General features: G+C 45.4%; 1 non-coding gene and 2 pseudogenes across 2 annotated transcripts; 1 reads left to right on the forward strand and 2 right to left on the reverse strand.

The window, feature by feature from the left end:
* Positions 1–3,930: 3,930 nt before the first annotated feature.
* LOC104662919 lies at positions 3,931–7,884 on the reverse strand (annotated as a pseudogene). The gene is made up of 9 exons (XR_004056976.1): positions 7,731–7,884; positions 7,115–7,316; positions 6,727–6,996; positions 6,212–6,487; positions 5,360–5,635; positions 5,140–5,256; positions 4,677–4,709; positions 4,523–4,570; positions 3,931–4,355 (listed from the first exon to the last, which is right to left on the reverse strand). The product of XR_004056976.1 is annotated as a class I histocompatibility antigen, Gogo-B*0102 alpha chain-like (transcript).
* An 8,461-nt stretch (positions 7,885–16,345) lies between these two features.
* Positions 16,346–16,784, reverse strand: LOC104662920 (annotated as a pseudogene).
* Positions 16,785–20,416: 3,632 nt separating this feature from the next.
* On the forward strand, positions 20,417–20,523 carry LOC115897071. The gene has a single exon (XR_004057018.1). It is a non-coding gene; the product is annotated as a U6 spliceosomal RNA (small nuclear RNA).
* The last annotated feature ends 223 nt before the right edge of the window (positions 20,524–20,746 follow it).

The raw sequence follows: 20,746 nt of genomic DNA on the forward strand, positions 1-20,746 counted from the left end.
AATTTTTCTGATTGGCAATTGGTTCAGTTACTATCAATAGAAAGGAACGTCTGGGTTATGATAAGAGGTTGTGGAGTCCAAAATTTTCTCATGCAGATGACGCCTCCAGGTGCCAGGCTTCAGAGAGAATAGATTGTAAATGTTTCTGATCAGATTGAAGGTCTGTGTTGGTGGTAAATGCTAGTCAGCTTTTCCTGAATTCCAAAAGGGAAGAGGGCATAATGAGGCATGTTCAACACTTGCTTCCCATGGTGGCCTCAGCCAGTCTTTCAGGTTAACTTTTGAGCACCCTGGCTGAGGGTGTCAATTGAGATGGTTAGGAGAGGGTGGCTTTGATGTTTATTTTTGGTTTACAACATGCAAGATGTTGAGAGGAGACAGAAACCACCTCCCTCCCTGGAAGAGGATAACACTCCAGTCACCCTGCAGTTGATCATGGACATGCGTCTTAAGCTCCACCAGTCTGATGACCACCTGCTGAAGAGGTGTCATTGTCCTAGGTCCTAGGTAAATACTAAGGGTTTGTCATCTCACGCCAAGAAGATTAAGGACACCGACACACGAGGAGTGAGTTTAGGAGCAAAGGGTTGAATAGGCAAAAGAAAGACAAAGGGGAACAGCTCTCTTCTTGTGAGAGAAAGGGGCACCCAGAAGGGAATTCCGGCCTGGAGTGGGAGTGCATCAGATTTTACAGGCAGGCTTGAGGAGATGGTGTCTGATTTTTGTAGGGTGCACAGGTTGGTTGGACCAGGTGTGATATTTCCATAGTGCAAGTGGAAGGCTGTTCGCCCCACTCTAATCCTATTATGTAAATGGGCTTGCCACTTGGCCAGTGCCATGTTGTCTGCTCCCTTACTGTAAGGAAGGAGCCTGGCAAAGAGAAGGGAAGATGGAGTCAGCATTGTGATCATGCCCAGTCCCAGGTGTCCTATTCCTATTGGCACAGCTGCCAGCATTCACCCGTGCAAGCTTCTAGATTACTTGTCTAGTGTCTGAAGCTTGATATTACAGGCTACACCTTGATAGAAAAGAAAATAATTTGGAGCCTGCTTTTCATTAAAAGCCTTCTATACCCTCACTACCTGTCTAAATAATTTGTCTTTCACTCCTATATCACTGCCATACTCTGAGCCAGAATGCTGGTGACAGAGAGGCTGGGACTGTGCAGCAATGCATTTTAGTAAAGATGGCTGAGTGACAGTAGTGATGTCCAGTTTCCAGGTGCAGCAGTGACATCTGTCCTGGCCTCAGGGTCCAGTGTCCTAGCACCAGGGTGTCAGAGGTGTGAGCAGTGACATCTGTGCTCAGCAGCAGGGGCAGTTGTTCCTAGGAGGGACCTGATCCAGGGTGGGCTGTGGATTCTGTTCCTGTATGTGTAGGTTCCAGCCTGCTTCTGTGGCCTTCCCCACAATAAAACTAGCCCCCAATACCAGATATACGACTTTATGTGTACATTACAGAAATTTGTTTCGCATGGTTTGCTCCAATAAGTGAGTGAGAATTGAGTCTGTGGGCGGGTGTCAGAGAGCGGCATTCACAGGTGTTCCTTGTGCAAGAGCCACATCCTGAATTGTGTACCTGGCCTCTACCCCATGGTGGAGAGAACAACAGGGAATGCCACATCTCATAACTGATAATACACATCCTCCCTTTTCTTTCTGTGAGGAAAATCCTCTTTTAAACAGGGTTTGAAAACCTACCCCACCCACCCTCCCTGGGCACTCTCTGATCTCTGATCTCAGTGGTTCCCGATCTAGTTGAGCAACACGATTGCTGGCGGGAGCTTAGAAAATACTCAGGCCACTCCCTAGAACCCCTGTCTCAGAGTTTTATGCTGAAGACCAAGGAATCCTTTATATAATAAACCCTAGAGGCGAGGCTGTTGCTCAGGCATGTGGGATCCTGGTGTCCTTGATCTGGAGACCAGCAACATGAGCTCCAGCCTTTTCATAAATCAAGAATCTCTTGCTCGACTCCAGACTTCCTGGATCTCAGCACCACGTCCAGGTGATCCCTGTTCACACAGGAGTTCCTTGTCTAAGTGTCCTCTAGATGTGGGGTCAGAACCATGCAGTCTGCTCTGCGTGTGGTCTGATCACATCCCTTAGAACTGGAGGTTCAGGGTTCAGTCCTTGCCCTCATTATTTTCCACCGCCAATCACTGCCTTGGGTGCCCTCATCCATGCTTGAGGTTTTAAGTATTGTTTATATGGTGTGACCTCCTAAATCTATTTCTCCTGCCCAGTCTATTTCTCCTTTCCTCTAAACTCCGGAGTTGTCTGTCCAAATTCCACCCCTGCTCCCCCACCTGCATTCCTAGTAGACATCTCCACTGAGTGCCTGTGATGCCCCCTCCTCAGTATGCTCCTGCCAGAGTCTCCCCATCTCCACTGACAGCAGCTCCACCCTTATACTCACTCATTTTACAACTATGGGTGCCCTTGATTTGTCTTTCTCACACCACAGATACAATCCACTGGCAAATGCTGTGAGTCCATCTTCAAATGCATCCAGAATCCCCTCATGTCCCACTCTTTCCCCTTCTCATGCCCTAGTCAAGGTCACCGACATCTCCAGCCTGGAATACTGCACTCACTTCCTACTGGTTTCCCTTCTGCCTCCCTCGTCCCTCAGCTCTCAATTCTGTTCTCAGCACAGCAGTCAGAGATCCTTTTAAAAGAGAAGTTATATCATGGCCCTCTTCTGCTCAAAACTATCCTCTGGCTCTTCATCCCACTCAGATCAAAGGTCATATCCAACCCCATTCCCCTCAAGCCCCACCTGCTCTGGCCGCACCTCTGACCTCACCTCAGTTTCTCTCTGTCCAGCCCTCCTGGCCTCCTTGCTGTTCTGGGAACACAGACACCTTCCTGCCATAGTGCATTTGGACTGGAGGTTCCTCTGCCTGGAAAGAACTTCCCTGGACATCCTCATGTCTCTCAAATCCTTCCTCAAAGGTCACCTTTGCAACAAGGCACACACTGACCACCCAGCACAATAGCCACCTTCCCTGTCCCCACTGCCCACATCCTGAATCACCTGCTCACAGAACTTACCACTTTCTAGAACTTTCCTGCCTTACTCTGGTTATAGTGTATCTATCGTCTGCCTCTTCCCACTGGAACATAGGCTACAAAAGGCCAGAGATTTTTCTGATTTTACTTCAATGGTGTTCCCCAGATGCAGAACAATTCTGTCCTATGTCTGGCCAACGACAAAGGTCAGTTGAATGAATGATCACTGTAGAGCACCTCCCTATTCTAAAGGCAGTATCTTTATTAACATAGCCTCAGGCCAAATGCCATTTTATGGCAGCTATAGCACAAGGTCCCCTCACACTGAGCTAGAGGCCACCTATGTTTTTCTCAGCAGTGCTGCTTGTGTGTCCTCCCTCCCCCATCCCTCTTTCTACAGCAACGCCCCCCATGCCCCCCACCCCAGCACACTGCAGCTCACAACCAGGTTCTCTCTTCAGGAAAGAACAGTCCTTGATGATGGGTCCAATTTCACAGACAAATGTAAGTCTAAATTAGACTCTGCTTTATAGATTCATGAGTTGGGGTTGGATTCAGCACCAAGATCACTAGAACCAGGGCGGGGAGAGAGGGCAGGAGAGCAGAGCAGAACAGAAGCTCTAGAAGCAGGGCAGGAGGTGAATGGCTCTGAAAATTTGTCTCCGAATACAGAGACCCCCGTGTGCAGGGGCCGTCCTGGGCGATGTCTGAGCCTCTGTGGTCACAGTTCCCACTGGACAAGTTTCCACCTAAGGGACAAGTACGATGGAGCAGTGAAGGTGACCCAGCTGAGGACTGACCACATAAAGCCCATGAAGAACTGAACAGCAACTAGGCACAGGCCCAGTCCACACTGGGCTCCTCACTGCCTTCTCCACCCCCACCCGCAAGACACTCAGCACAGCGAACATGCAGATTCTGGAAGGTTCTCAGGTCTTTATTTGCTCTCTTAGATTCTAGGATTTGACTTATTTAATTGATCCATCCACCTCTCATAGCAAATATTTGAGAAAACAAATTTATATTCAGATTCTTATTTTCAGTAGGGAAGTAAGAAGTTGCAGCTCAGTGCACATAAAGTTGAGACTGAGATGGAGACATCCAGCCCCACCTCTCTGGAACAGGAAAGATGACTGGGGAGGAAACACAGGTCAGCATGGGAACAGGGGTCACGGTGGACACGGGAGTGAGTTGTCTCTCCAGCTCCTCACATTATGCTAACAGGGATGCAGACACGTTCAGATGCCTTTGCAGAAAGAGATGCCAGAGTCTCTTGAAGTCACAAAAGGGAGGTGTGAAGAAATCCTGCATCTCAGTCCCACACAAGACAGTTGTCTCAGGCTACAGAAAACAACAGTCATGAACAAAGTCAAGTCAGTCATGGTAAGTGATGACACTCTGAAAAGCCACCACACACTTGAAACGTCACAATCAAAGAATCTCCATTACCCAGGCCTTTCCCCTCTGTCCTCCCCCGTCTCCCCTACTCTAGACCCCAAGAGTCTCACCTTTTCAAGCCGTGAGAGACACATCAGAGCCCTGGGCACTGTCGCTGGCTGGGGTAGAACAAAAACAGGACCTGGTCAGAGCCCGCAGGAGACATGGGACAGGAGGAATTATGGGATGGGTGAGCTCCTCCACACTCCCTCCCCCACCACTTACACGCAGCCTGAGAGTAGCTCCCTCCTTTTCCACCTGTGGGAAGAAAATGTCCTGTGAGGAGGCTGGGAGGAAGCAGGGCCATAAGATCTTAGAGGAACCTCCTTTGGACCCAAGAGAAATTTCCAGAACTATGACTGCAGACCCAGGGCAGGATCAGGAAACAGGAGGAAAGCAGGTGTGTGTCCTGGACCAACTCCCCTCCTAAGGTCTGTCCTTAGCAGGGACCTTCCCTTGACTCATGAATGCTGGAATCAGGACCCCAATACTATAATCATCAAGGTGATACATCTGTCCTTCTTTGTCACATGTGCTACACAAAAGAGTAGCACACAGGGTCCCAGGTTGAGTTAGCTCCTGTGTGGATGCTGCTTCCCAGTAATGAGGCAGGGAACACTTCTACCTGGGGCTTGAAACCCCCAATGGGACAAGAAAACCCAGACCCCACCCCTTACCCCTTCCCTACCTGAGCTCTTCCTCCTCCACATCACAGCAGCGACCACAGCTCCGGTGACCACAGCTGCTAGGACAGCCAGGCCAGCAACAATGCCCACGATGGGGATGGTGGACTGGGAAGACGGCTCTGGGAAAGGAGGGAAGATGAGGGGCCCTGACCCTGCTGAAGGGCTCCAGAAGGGCTCCTACTTTCCCTGAGAAGAGGCATGACCCCTCATCCCCCTTCTTACCCCATCTCAGGGTGAGGGGCTCCGGCAGCCCCCCGTGCTGCACATGGCAGGTGTATCTCTGCTCTTCTCCAGAAGGCACCACCACAGCTCCCCACTTCTGGAAGGTTCCATCTCCTGCTGGCCTGGTCTCCACAAGCTCTGTGTCCTGAGTTTGGTCCTCCCCATCCCGCTGCCAGGTCAGTGTGATCTCCGCAGGGTAGAAGCCCAGGGCCCAGCACCTTAGGATGGCCTCGTGGTCAGAGATGGGATGGTGGGTCACATGTGTCTTTGGGGGGTCTGATGGGAAGAGTCAGAAAATTCAGGCGCTTTGCATCTCTCATGGGACACTCCAGCAGCACCCATGTGACCACCCTGAGAATGAACAGGACACTTGGGGTGGGGAAGGGAGCACAGAACCCAGACACCAGCCTGGACACAGGCCACCTGGGATAATCTCCTATTCCTTGGCGAGTTCTAGACTCTGAGGGAGGAACAGCGACTTCTGGTCCTGACCTGAGTGGAGGCCGAGGGACTCAGAAAAGTTGGAATCAGACCTTCAAACACATTGAGTGTGAGGCAGAGAACAAGGCCTGAGAGAAAAGTTCACGGTGCCCAAGGCTGCTGCAGGGGTCAAAGGGGACCCCTGATCAGTATTCTAGGGACTGTCTTCCCCTCCATGTCCTCAGAGACGTCATCCCTTAATTGTCCTAGAGAGCAGAGGAAGTCCTCAGAGGAAATCAGGAAAGCTCATGCCATTCTCCATTCAAGGGAGGGCGACATTCTAGCCCTGATCCCATTTTCCTCCCTTCCTCATGGGAGGCCATCCCGGGAGATCTAGAGGTGATGGGGAAGGCTCCCCACTGCCCCTGGTACCCGCGCGCTGCAGCGTCTTCTTCCCGTTCTCCAGGTATCTGCGGAGCCACTCCGGGCACTCGTCCTCCAGGTAGGCTCTCAGTTGCTTCGCAAAACCGTCCGCCTCCCGCTTGCGCTGGGTGTTCTGAGCCGCGGTGTCTGCCACGGTCCAGGAGCGCAGGTCCTCGTTCAGGGCGATGTAATCCTTGCCGTCGTAGGCCTCCTGGTAATACCCGCGGAGGAGGTGCCCGTCGGGTCCCAGGTCGCAGCCAGCCATCATCTGGAAGGTATGAGACCCTGGCCCCGTCCCGGCGGTCAGTACTGTCCACCGAGCCCCGCCCCGTCCGACCAACCCGCGGGGATTTTGGCCTCAACTGAAAATGAAACCGGGTAAAGGCGCCTGGGGCTCTCCCCGATGGAGGGTCTGGGCGGGCCCCGCGGCCTCGGGGCTGATCTCGGACCCGGAGACTCGGGGCTACCCGTCCGTGGGGTATGGGGAGGGGTCGTGACCTGCGTCCCGGGCGGGGGCCACTCACCGGCCTCGCTCTGGTTGTAGCAGCCGAGCAGGGTCTGCAGGTTCTCTCGGAAATACTGTGCGACGGCCTTGGCTCTCCGTGTCTGCTCTTCCCAATATTCCGGCCCCTCCTGCTCCACCCACGGCGCCCGCGGCTCCATCCTCGGACTCTCGGCGTCGCCGTCGAACCGCACGAACTGCGTGTCGTCCACGTAGCCGACTTTGAGATACCAGGGCTCCCCGCGGCCGGGCCGGGACACGGTGGTGCTGAAATACCTCAAGGAGTGGGAGCCTGGGGCGAGGAGAGGCTGAGACCCGCTCGACCCTCCTCCCCGCGCGGCTCCCCGGATCCTGCGCCCCCGCCTGCTGTCCCCTCGCAGAGGCCATTTCCCTCCCGGCCCCGCACTCACCGGCCCAGGTCTTGGTCAGGGTCAGGGCCGCCGACAGCAGCAGGAGGAGGGTTCGGGGCGCCACGACCCGCATCTTGGCGTCTGAGGAGACTCTGAGTCCGGGTGGGCGCGTGAGGAGTTTAGAACTGGGACCGCGGCGACGCTGATTGGCTTAGACATCCGACACCCTATGAGAGTGGGACCTGGACGTGTCAGGAGTATCCTGGAAGATATAGGTTGGGAGAAGATACAGGAAGATACAGGTTGGGAGATACAGGTTGGGAGAAGATACCGGTTGGGAGAAGATACAGGTTGGGAGAAGAAGTGAAACTAGGGGAGTGGGGAATCACCAACTTGCGCCTCCCCAATGCAGACAAGGCTCTGGGAGCCAGAGACCCTAAGAGCCACGCCCGGGACCTGGGACTTCGTCCTGATCCCTCTTCTCCTACACCAAGCCTCTTTGTCACACTGTCTGCCTGAGTCCTGGACGAGGATCTGTCTGTGGAAACCAGGGAGAGACCACCAGGCTGCGCCCAGCCCCTTCCCCTTCCTTACTCGTCCTGGAATACCCGTCCCTGAACTGGACTCCCTGCCTCCCACTCCCTCTCCCCTTGGACCTTTGTACAGGGAAACTCACCACGGGGAACTTCATGCCAAAGAGAGCTCGCCCTGGGAATGGAGGTGTAGAGACAGGGGTTTTTTCTTGAAACCTGGTGAAGTTTTGTCTGAAGCCACCACGTAGAGATTCTCATAGAAACGAAGTTTCCTTTTTGTTTATTAATACAGTAGGTAGCACAGTGTTGATAATCCCTGAATGATTAGATTCCAATCTGTAAAAGACCTGTGTCAAAACAGCATTACAAAACTCTTAAGTTTTACTTTCCCAGACTATGGATCTGTGGCTCTGGGTTGTTGCATTTAAAATTACCTTCATTCCTTAGCCCGAGTTTCCCTGTGTGAGTCCAGAACATCTCCTGAATACAGAGAAGCAGGGTTTGTTACTGTCTATTGCAACCGGGAGCCTGTAGTCATCACCTCAAAGTTTCGCATGCTCCATGCAGACCCAATGCTCTTCACCGACGCTCAAGCACTGCCTGTTTTCCTGAACTATGCACATCTAAGCAGTGTGTATATTTTATCTGGACACTTGGTATTTTTATAACTGTTTTTTTTTTAATCATAAGGAGCCAATTAGCTTTTAGGAAGTCCAACAAAATGTATTGAATACCGAATGCAAAGAACCCCCTGCTAGGCTCTTCCACTGCTTTAGAATTCTTTCCTCTGCTCCTTTTCCTCACCTCCTGCTTCTTCAGCCCTTCTCTCTGCCCCTCTCATCCCTCACACCCCACCTTCCCCTAAGTCCCCGCTACCCTGTCACTCCTGAATTGTGGCACTAACACTGTCCCTCACCTTCTGCCCGTGTCTGTTCACCCCACAGTGCTCAGCAGTCCTGCTAATGTGAGCAAAGTCCTGTCATTTCTTCACTTAACAATGGTTGGATTCTGGTCTACAATTTCCTATATGTTTTCAATTTGTCTCATCTCTTTTTGTTTCTGTTCCTCCTCTACTACTTCCTTATGTGTCAAATAAACATTTTGTAGTTTATGATTTTAATTCTCCTAGTGGCTTTTGGTTATATTTCTTTACACTAATTTTTTACTGTTGTAAGAATGGAACCCGATTCCTTGGCTTTTCACAGTGAAGTTCAGGTTCTATTAAACGACACCCGGCAAAATAGAGGACACTTGTAACAGGGTAGCTTCATTTAACCTACCATTATGCTGTTATTGTTTTATATATTACATCAATCTATATTATGAACTCAATGATACAGTGTAATACCTTTTGTTTTAGACAAGCAGCCACATGTCTTCAGGAAATTAAGAAAATGAATGTGAATGTGACATGTGTATGTGCATCATTCTTGTTGTTAATTGTTCCTTTCTGTGTATCTGGGTCACCATCTAGTATCATTTCCCTTCAACCTGAAGAATTTCCTTTAAAATTAAATGTACTACAGGACCCATAGGAAATGAATTTTATGGCTTTGATGATCTAAAAATGTCTTTCTTTTTGCCTCTCCTCCCCCCCACCCCCAACTTTTTTTTTTTTTTTTTTTTTGCTAATTAGGGCGTTTACGTTTAATAAAATTCACCAGTTTTAGCTGTGCTTCTTGGTGAATACTGGTAATTATTTATAGTCATGTAACTACCATACTGCCCAGTAGAGAAACACCGAAGGCAGAGAACCCCCTGCCAGTCTCCTCCACTGCTTTGGAGTCCTTTCCCCTGCTCCTTTTCCCTACCTCCTGCTTCCCCAGCCCTTCTCTCTGCCCTCATCCCTCACACCCTCCTCTCCTCTTAGTTTAATCCTTGCCTCCCACCCTCACCCCTTCCCTTCACTCAACCGCCGCTCTGTTTTCTGTCACTGCAATAGTGAAATTTCTAGAATTTAATGGACATGCAATCATATGTTGTGTAGTCCTTCGTTTGGTCTCTCCCTTAGCATAATGGTATTTGAGATGATGCCATTCACTCATGTTTGTTGCTGAGCAGCTGCTGAGTATTGGTGGAATCCCAGTTTATTCATTGGTTTCTCTATTCTCTAGCTGATTGACATGTGGATTCCTCCAGCTAGGGTTTGTTATTAATGAAGCCACTAGAAATAACTGCTTACAAGTGTGGCCTTACATTTTTATTTCTTTTGGATAAATACATATTTGTGGAATTGCTGGGTCATGTGGTAGTGGACGGGTAGCTGTATAAGAAATTGCCATACTGCTTTACAAGTTGACTGCCACATTTTTTGCATTCCTACCAGCAATATCAGACATTCCTATTTTTTCCATATACTTGACAGTATTTAGACTTATCAAATGTCTTTTTAACGTTACCTATTCTAGGTGGTGTGTGATGGCTTCTCATTGTGGTTTTAACTTGCGCTTCTTAGATGACTAGTATTGTTTTCTATCTTTTCATGTTCGTCTAACTGACTTATTACATATATTTTGTGAACTATTTTGCAAATTTAATGATTAATTCCAGAGACTTTTTCAGAATCTCCTAGTGTTTTCTACATATGCAATGAAGCTGGTGACAAAGAAAGACTTTTGTTTCTTCCTTTCCTATCTATTGATCTTTTTTCTTTTAAAATCATTTTTATTTGGTAGACATGAGGTCTCACTATCAGGCTGGTCTCCAACTCCTGAACTCAAGTGATCCTCCCACCTCAGCCTCCTAAAATGCAGGGATTACAGGCATGAGCCACCATGCCCTGTCCTTCTATTGGTCTCATTTCATTTTCTTGCCATGTTGCACTGGTTAGGATGCCTGTTAGGTGTTTAAACAAGAACGATGAGAGCTCACATGTTTGTTTACAAGGAACTTAAACAAATTTACAAGACAAAAAAACCCCAGCCCCATCAAAAATTGGCAAAGGATATGAATAGACACTTCTCAGAAGAAGAAACATATGAAAAAAAGCTCAATATCAATGATCATTAGAGAAAAGCAAATCAAAACCACAATGATGTACTATCTCCTGCCAGTCAGAATGGCAATTATTAAAAAGTGAAGAAACAATAGATGCTGGCGAGACTGTGGAGAAATAGGAATGCTTTTCCACTGTTGGTGGGAATGTAAAATAGTTCAACTATTGTGGAGGATGGTGGGACCATTCCTCAAAGATCTAGAACCAGAAATACTATTTGACCCAGCAACCCCATTACTGGGTATACACCCAAAGGAATATGAATCATTCTACTATAAAGACACATGTACATGTATGTTTATTGAAGCACTGTATTCAATAACAAAGACATAGAACCAACCCACATGCCCATCAGTGATAGTCTGGGTAAAGAAAATATGGTAGATATACACCATGGAATACTACACAGTCATAAAAGGAAATGAGTTCATGTTTTTTACAGAAACATGGATGAAGCTGGAAGTCATCATCCTCAGCAGACTAACATGGGAACAGAAAACCTAACACTGCGTGTTCTCACTCCTAAGTGGGAGCTGAACAATGAGAACACATGGACACAGTGAGAGGAACAACACACACCAAGGCCCGTTGGGGAGTCGGGGTGAGGGGAGGGAACTTAGAAGATGGGTGAATGGGTGCAGCAAACCACCATGGCAGACTACACATATGCAACAAACCTGCATGTTCTGCACATGAATCCTGGAACTTAAAGTAAAATAAGTTAAATAAAAAAAGAAAGTGCATGTCTTACATGTACACATATGTTTATTGAACCACTATTCACAATAGCAAAGACTTGGAGTCAACCTAAATGACCATCAATGGTAGACTGGATAAAGAAAATGTGACACATATACACTGTAGAATACTATACAGCCATAAAAAGAATGAGATTATGTCCTTTGCAGGAACATGGATGGATTTGGAGGCCATTATTCTTAGCAAACTATTGCAGGAAGAGAAAACTATATATCACATGTTCTCACTTATAAGTGGGAGCTAAATGATGAGAATACACGGTCACGTAAAGGGGAACAACACACACTGGGGTCCACTTGAGGGTGGAGGGTGGGAGGAGGGAGAGGATCAGGAAAAATAGCTAATGGGTACTAAGGCTTAATACTTGGGTGGATACTAATGGGTATAGAAATAATCTGTACAACAAAACCCACGACACAAGTTTACCTATATAACAAACCTGCACATATGCCCCTTAACTAAAAATAAAAGTTAAATTAAAACAAACAAACAAAGTGCATGTCTGGAAAGAGCATATGGTTGGGTTCCGTGTTTTTTTAAACCCAGTCACACAATCTCTGCCCTTCATTAGAGTGTTGATTCATAGAGGTTTTTGTCATTATTGATATGACAAGTTTTAGGTCTACTATGTTATTTTCCCAGTTTTTGTTTCTCTCTTGCTCTTGTCCTGACCCATGTCTTCTTATTAGAAACCATAGAAACAAAAGAAAGTAGAATAACATCTTTAAAGTGCCAGAGGACAAAAAAGTTAACTAAGAATTCTATATCCAGCATAGATGTCCTTCAAGGATAGGCAAATAAGGAGATATTTCAGGTAAAAGAAAATTAAGAGAATTTCTCGCCAGCAGATCTCTACAATAACAACTGATAAAGAAAATTCTTCAGACTAGAGACAAATGATACCAGGTGGAAACTGAGATTATCAGAAAAGATGAAGATGATCAAAAATGGTAAATACTGAGCTAAGTGCAAAAGGCTATCTTGCTCCCCTCATTTATTCTTACTTTATATACATAGAACTGTTTAAAGATAAGAAAAAGTTTTTTATCATGGGACTTACAACCTATACAGATATATTCCATATAATATTTATACCATAAAAGATGGACATTTTGCAGAGGATAAATGATTGCAATATTTCTACATGTATGGGTACTAGTACATTATTAACTGAAAGTAGACTGTGAAATGTTAAGAATGAGTTAAGTTCTGAAGGAAATTGCAACACTGAAAACCATTCAAAAAATCAACAAATCTTGGAGATGGTTTTTTGAAAACAAATTCCAGCCAGTCTTGAGTCTCATCATCCTACAATTTCAGAACTATTGCGAATACAAAACTAATCACAGAACAGTCCTGCCCAGAAAGAGGAGTTATCCCTAAACATGGTGGCCCTGGGACAGTTGGCCCTTCCTGCTGGACCTCTTCCGCATGGGCGCTTTCTGCAGGGACTTTGTTGTCCTGCTATTCCACTCTACCCAGTGTCCTGACCCAAGAGACAAGGGGCCTCTGCTGCTGTGTCCACACTTGGAGAAGAAAACCTTGATGGTGTCCATATATTACAAGCCAGGCATGACAGCTCACCCCTGTAATCCCAGCAGTTCAGGATGCTAAGGCAAGAGGATTGCTTGAGATCAGAAGTTGGAGACCAGCTTGGACAACATTGTGACACCCTCATCTCTAAAAGATACAAAAATAAGTAAAGTTAGCTGGGCCTGGTGGTGGACGCTTGTATTCGCAGGTATTGGGAAGGCTGAAATGGGAAGATCCCTTGAGCTTATGGGTTCAAGGCTGCAGTGAACTGTGATCGCACCACTGGTCTCCAGTCCAGGCCACAGAATGAATCTTGACTCCAAAAAATACATTGTAAACCTTTGCTCACTGTGGGTTATTTTATTTATTATTTATTCAGTATGTATTTTGATTTTATTTTACTGGCAGCACAATAAACCAGGACATGCAAAAACTAGAAATCACATCCACTTTCCAGTGGTAAAAAGTCCAGTCCAGGGAGGTGAGAAGGAGACAGTCCTCATTAGCGCTGAGGATTCCTGGAGAATGAGATGGGCTGTGCAGGAAAGGTTTTTGTTTGTTTGTTTGTTTTCTGTGAATGAATGTAACTTTTTATTATGATAGAGTTGTTTTACTAAAGAAATAGGTGAAAATGGTTAAGTAAAATCAAATGGCTCTAAAAGTCTTACAATGAAAGCAACAGTCCTGCCATTTGTTCTTTCCAGAGACAAGCACTTTTTTTCTCTCAGTTTTTCCTTCTGGTAGTTGCCTTCATGGGTTTTTCCAAATTATTACTTTTTCAGTTTTTCAAGTGGGTGCATATATTAACACATGTAATTTTAAAAAGCCTCTTCAGTTTATAATGCATCCTAACTGTCCCCTGCCCTGTCTCTCCTAATCCTCCAGAGCAATGACTTTCAACTCTTTTTGCAATGTCTTCTGTTTTTCTCCTCACATAACTACTTAGTCATTTCTTGATTATTTTACACATTTTAAGTGATTTCTTGAATGACAGATGAGGATTTAGCTCTTACACCATCACTATCTTCACTTTTCCTCCCATATTGTCCCAAAGTAGTTACCAGAGTTAGGGGCTAAGCAGTCACTGCATCATTATGACTATATACATATTGCTCATTGTTGAGAAAAACAAGGTATCATGCTCTTACTTCCTATCCTGCACTTCCTTGTGCCCTAGAATTAATGATTGTCTAACCACCCTTCCCTCTTGTTTTTTTCACTTTTGCTTTATCTTCAATGAACTTCTTTCCAAATGCCCCAAATCTGGCAATAACCTATTATTATTTTTAAGAGAAGGGAATCTCACTATGGTGGCCAGGCTGGTCTGGAAATGTTGGACTCAAGCCAACCTCTTGCTTTTAGCCTCCTGAGTAGCTGGAACTGCTGGCATGAGCCATTCCACCCAGCTAGCCTATTAATATTTTTACTGTTTTTGTTTGTTTTTTGTTTTTTTTTTAAGCCAGCTCCATAGCTGGAATATTTCCTGTGTTGGATCCTATTTGCTGGATCCATGTCATTCTCTGGTTTGTCTACTTCATTTTGTGGGAGTATTTTCTCCAATAGCTTCTGAAGAAAGGGCACATGGAGGTAACCCCTGAGTCCTTGCTTGCCTAAAAATGTATTATTTTACCTTCATCCTTGATTATTTGGCTGAATATAGATTTATCCATTGAAAATCACTTTCTTTCTAGAATTCTGAAGGCATGCTTCCATTGTTTTCAGCTTCTTTTTCAAGACAGGGTCTCTTCTGTCACCCAGGCTGGAGTGCAGTGGCACAATCACAACTCACTGCAGCCGTGACTGCTTGGGCTCAATTCATCCACCTCAGTCCCCTGAGCAGATGGGACTACAGGTGGGCGCCACAATGCACAGCCAATTTTTGTATTTTTTGTAGAGATGGGGCTTCACCATGTTGCCCAAGCTGATCTCAAGGGATCTATCTCTCTCTGCCTCCCAAAATGCTGAGCCAATGTGTTACAGGCGTGAGCCACTGTGCCTGGCCAGTTTTTCTTTTATTCTCTCTCTTCTTCCTTCATTTCTCAAAGGCATCTCAAACTCAGTGGGCCCAAAACCAAAGTCAAACTCCATCAGAATATCCTGCTACTTCCAATTTTAAAATATGTCTTAAATCACAGTGTCTTACTACATGCAACCTTCTGGTTCAAACTACCACAATCCCTCACTTGAACTTAGAATTGGATTTCCTGCTTCTGTATTTCTTTAAACCATAAAATATTTCAAATAAACCATGTGTGTCTTTATACTTTTTACTACATAAAAAGAATAAAGATCTGCCAGGTGCGGTGGCTTACGCCTGTAATCCCAGCACTTTGGGAGGCTGAGGTGGGTGGATCACTTGAGGTCAGGAGTTCGAGACCAGCCTGACCAACACGGTGAAACGTCATCTGCACTAAAAACACAAAATTAGCTGGTGTCGTGGTGCACACCTGTAGTCCCATTTACTTGGGAACCTGAGGCAGGAAAATCGCTTGAACCCGGGAAGTCGGAGGTTGCAGTGAGCTGAGGTCACGCCATTGCACTCCATCTGGGTAACAAGAACGAAACTCTGTTAAAAAAAAAAAAAAGATATGAAGAGGTTATATACTTAAACATGGAATTGCTTTAAGCGTTTGCCATTCATGATTCCCACGCGTGCCAGCAGCTTCTTACTGCAAACACCTGGAACTTGCTATAGAGCAGCTAGAGTACGTTCCACCCACACACAGGACAGGGAGCTGACAACCAAGGAGTGGGGGATCAATACTCCAGCTTTCTCCCCTCCGTTTCCTGTATCTCAGCAGTATGGAGCTTGTTACCGATGAGAACCTGCTCACTGACTTCAAACTGCTTTTCTTATCTTCTCAGTTCCATTTCTCCATACCTCAATTGATGCTTTCTGGTAAGACCTAGCAAATAAACTGTTTTCACTGAAATTTCAGTCTTGGAATCTGCTTTGGCTTCCCCAATCTGAGACAGAAATATATTCATTTTCCCATCACTGGACTTCCAGGTTGTTTTCAATTTTTCACTGCTACAAACAAGGCTGCAACATTTGTCTACAAACCTCTAGATACACACGTAGGAAGATTTTGGTATTTCCCACTAGTGAAACTGCTCAGTTGGAAGGTATGTGCATCTTCATCTTTAATAAATACTACCAACATTTGAAAAGCCCGACAATGTCAAGGACTGGGCAGAGTGCCATGTGCGATGGGTGTGGAATGGCAGCTCACTGTAGCAGGTGTGGGGACTCAGTTGGGGTCTTGGAGAGGCACTTCGTTATAGCAAGAATGTTTCATAAATGGTATCTGATATATTCAAGACTAGTGCAGAATAAAAACACATTGCTTACAAATAATTATTCATGGATCCAAAGTCAGCAAAAGTCTTTTTCTTCTCATGTAAAAGCATATAATTTTTTTTCCTGAGGGAGGGAGAACAACTTAAAATAAACCAGAAAACACCTTCATATTAATCATTCTTCTCATATACTTCAAATTTGAACTTAATGTCTTTCTCCTCCTGGACATCAGAGAGAACACCTGGGTATTCTGGCAGAAGTTGATATTTTTCCAAATCAATTTCTGGAAAAAATGTGTCACTTTCAAAGTCCCGCATGATCCTTGTCACAAATAGTTTAAGATGGCCTGGGTGATTCATGGCTTCCTTATAAACAGAACTGCCACCAACTATCCAAATCATGTCTACTTTATTGGCTAATTCTGGTTGTTCCGTAAGTTTTAAGATATCATCCAGACTTCTGGCAAGAAAATGAGCTCCTTGTGGAGGTTCCTTGAGTTCTCTGCTGAGAACTAAATTAATTCTATCCTTTAAAGATCGATTCTTCTCGGTTCTTGCCAATGCTCATGTTCTGAGACACAGCGATGATGCAGTTTAGCAAATGAACCATGACAGCAGCGGTGAGCACCTCCGAGCCCGCTCGCTACACAGGGACGCGCGGCCAAGACTGGCCGGAAGGTTTTTACTTGGAACCTGGAGGATGAACAATGACATCCCTCTCTCCACCTTAAAGCTCATCCTGGGCATCCACCTCCTGGTAGCAGGAACAGCGCAGCAGCGCCACCTGGTGGTCCATGCGCTTCCTTTTGCTGATCTCTCGCATCCCTGAGGTCCTCCTCTCCTTTCCATGCACCTGGGATTTCTTCACTGGACACCAGCCTGAGTCAAGTTTCCTGTAAAGCAAAAGAAGCGCACAGGGCTTGCTCATGGAGTTCCTGCACAAAGTGGCCGTGGGGGCTGCGATGGACACTGCATGGGCACAGCAATTGAGTCGCCACTCACCAAGGCTGACCTGGCAGCTGCCACTGCTGAGGGCCCAGCCAACCAAAAGCAGCTAATTTTTTTTTTTTTTTTTGATGGAGAAATAAAACAGGCAATGGTAATTAAGAATAAAATAACGTTAGGATACATAAATATGCCACTAAAGATATAGTAGAGGTTTAAATAATTTTGAGACTATGAACAAGATTATGGCAATGTGGAGAATTTATTACAAGTAGAGAAAGCTGGAGTATTGATCCTCCCCTCCTTGGTTGTCAGCTCCCTGTCCTGTGTGTGGGTGGAACGTACTCCAGCTGCTCTATAGCAAAAGATGGTGGGAGGAGGAATAGTGTCATCTCCACCTTTGGCGAGATCCATGTCACTGTGTTCAGGGGAAGGGCCATGAACTCCCCATGCAGAGAGGAGGCTGTGGCCGTGAAGGCGCCTGCTGTGGGAGAGGTGAGCACCCGCTCCCTCTACACTGATGGTCAAGAGCCTGCAGACGGCGGGGAAGGCTTCCCCTCAGCTGTGTCCTATCAGGCTTTTCCAAGAGTCAAGGAGTAGACCTGCATTTGCCTCTGCTGATGTGAGCTGCACACACACCTAGAAGTGAGGTCACCCCTGCTGGGGGTCCTGGGTCTGCTGATTGTTCTGGGTGCTCAGGGGGAAGATGGGGAGGGGACTTTGTGCAAAACAGTAACCATACTCTATAAATTATTTTTTCCTTAACCTTTGTGTCATAAAATAAAATGTAGGACTCCAAAAGGAAAAAGAAACTGTCTAAAATTTGTGTCCTTGAATAAAAAGTGAACACCCATTAACTACCAGGGATAGACGTTTGTGGAGCAAATCAGAAGCCCCATCATTTGCCCCAGCTCAGCAATAAACTCTTTTCTCCCCCAAATAAAAATATATCCTGACTTTCACATCATCACTTCTTTGTTCTATTTTATATTTTATCATCCAAAATTATAATTTAGTTTTACATTTAGAAATATGCTTTTGTTCTCTTTTATTCTATAGATTCTTTCTTGAAATTTATATTGTGTGGTAGAGCTTCCCATAGTGTGCATTTTGCTGATTGCTTCCCAAGCCATTGTTTAATATGTGTTTTTATTATCTGTATTGCCTGTAAATTGGTAATTGGCTACGGAGGTTAGCTTATATTCAAGCTTGGTTTCTTTGTCACTTGTACTTGCTTGATGGTGCTGTATTGCATTCTTCCATCAAGAGGAAGAACCTGACATTAGTTTTTTGTTTTATTGTGTTGTTAGTTGCCATTGCTGTTCAATGGTTAAATCTGTTAACTCATGATGGTTTGCAAAAGAGTTATTATAGTCTCGGTCTCTCATTCCTTCCTCATTTATTATCCGAATAATTTCTAAGTAAGAGATTCACGCTCCTCTACTGTTTGTTTACTACTAGAAATTTGTTAACCAGAGACTAAGCCAAGCATCTACTCACCTATGACCCAGCAATAGCACTCTTAGTTGTCAACCAATAGAAATGCGTGTATGTGTGTGCCAAAATATATGAAAATATTATTCATAGCAGCACGACTTGTAAAATCTGGATACAACACAATTGTCTATCAGTAGTGAAGGGACAAGAAATATGAGCTATTTATAAAGTGGAGCATTGGACAGCCACAGGAGTGAATAGGCTACAACCACACAGAGCCAGATGATGAGACCCAGGGGCATGATGGTGACTGTATAATGCCATTCAAGTGGAACTGGCAGAACTCGTCTGTGTCAGAAATCAAGAGTGGCTACTCTAGGGTGGGGAGGGTGGTTTATGACTGAGTAGGACCCAAAGGTGTTTCCGGCAGGCTGTGATTGGTGTACCCTGAGGTGGATGTTGTTTACCCAAGTGTTCATTTTGTGAAACTCCACTGCCCACTTGTGGGTTGTCCTCCTTTCTCCGTGCATGCTGTCCTTCCCTCAAATATACATTGCTGGTGTTTTGAAGCAATTCTATCTACACTGAGAAGAATCACTCCTACTGCATATCCTTGGAAATGCTGAATTGAAAAAATTAGTGCAATTGTTTTTAATTCCAGGAAATAAATACACGTAAACAGGAAAATCTACAACAACAGCAGTAGGCTTGGGAGCTGACACCAGAACAGCTTTGGAAATGGCTCTCAAGCCAGGAACTAGGAATCGAACCCAAACAAGCCCATGGGAGGTGGGGGGTGTGAAATGATGCCCAGTAGTGCATGACTGAATGAGTCATGGGCAGTGGCTCGTGCCTTGGCTGGTCAGTCAAGAACTTGGGGAAAATAGAGTTGGAAAACTGGGAGGTAGAGGAGAGAGGTACGCATAGACCTCTTGCTATAGGCCGAGTGTGTGCCTACAGTGGTTGTGTGTGGATGGCTACCAGAGGGTCTTTAAGGTACTGGGGCTCCCTGTAATCAGGTGAGTGAGGTGGCTTGACGGACGATGCCACTCAGCTGCACAGGGCTTGCTCATGGACTCCCTGCACAAAGTGGCCGTGGTGGCTGCCATGGACACTGCATGGGCACAGCAATTGAGTCGCCACTCAACAGGGCTGACCTGGCAGCTGCCACTGCTGAGGGCCCAGCTAACCAAAAGCAGCTGCTTTTTTTGGACGGAGAAATAAAACAGGCAATGGCAATTAAGAATAAATAACATTATGATAGATAAAAATGCCACTAAAAATATAGTAGCAGTTTAAATAATTTTGAGACTATGAATAAGATTATATCAATGGGGAGAACTTATTACAAGTAAAGAAGTTAAAACGGTTGTAAAACTTTATTTCCCTTCAGGAATATCCAGACTGTTTTACAGATAAGTTCTACCAAAACTTCGAAGAAGGCTACTGAATTTATACGTAATATTCAAGAGAATGAGGAAACAGAGAGAAAGCCAGTAAACTCATTATTGTTTATGTATAAATAACATTGATTCTAAAGCCAACAAGGGAATACATAAGAGAAAACATGATAGGATAATCATTTCGAAGCAATTAGAGGTAAAAATACTGAGAAAAACAGTACTAGACTGTGTCCACCAGTGAGTTTTAAATAAATTAAATATCCTGCCCAGGTTATTCATCCCCAGGATACAAGAATATTTAAACTTTAAATCTGTAATGCATTTTACCACTTAATTAAAGAATAAAAGACAGAGATAATCACATTTTGTTAGATGCAGAAATTAGTGCAGATGAAATTCAACACTCCATCTCACCCACAGTTCTTCACTTATCTCCACTTCTAAGAACTTGTGGTCAGTACTCACTTTGGCAGCACATATATTAAAATTGGAAAGATACAGAGAAGATTAGCATGGCCCCTGCACAAGGGTGACATGCAAATTCATGAAGCATTCCACATTTTAAAACTCTCAGTAAACTGGGTATTGAAGGAACATACCTCAAGATAATAAAAGTCATCTATGACAAACGCACAACCAGTATCATACTGAATGGGCAAAAGCTGAAAACATTCCCTTTTAACACCAGCACAAGACAAGGATGCCCTCTCTCACCAGTCCTACTCAACACAGTATTGGAAGTTCTGGCCAGGGCAATCAGGTGAGAGAAAGAAAGGATATTCAAACA

The sequence above is a fragment of the Rhinopithecus roxellana genome, chromosome 4, assembly GCF_007565055.1.
Source record: "Rhinopithecus roxellana isolate Shanxi Qingling chromosome 4, ASM756505v1, whole genome shotgun sequence".
Classification (NCBI taxonomy): Eukaryota; Metazoa; Chordata; class Mammalia; order Primates; family Cercopithecidae; genus Rhinopithecus; species Rhinopithecus roxellana.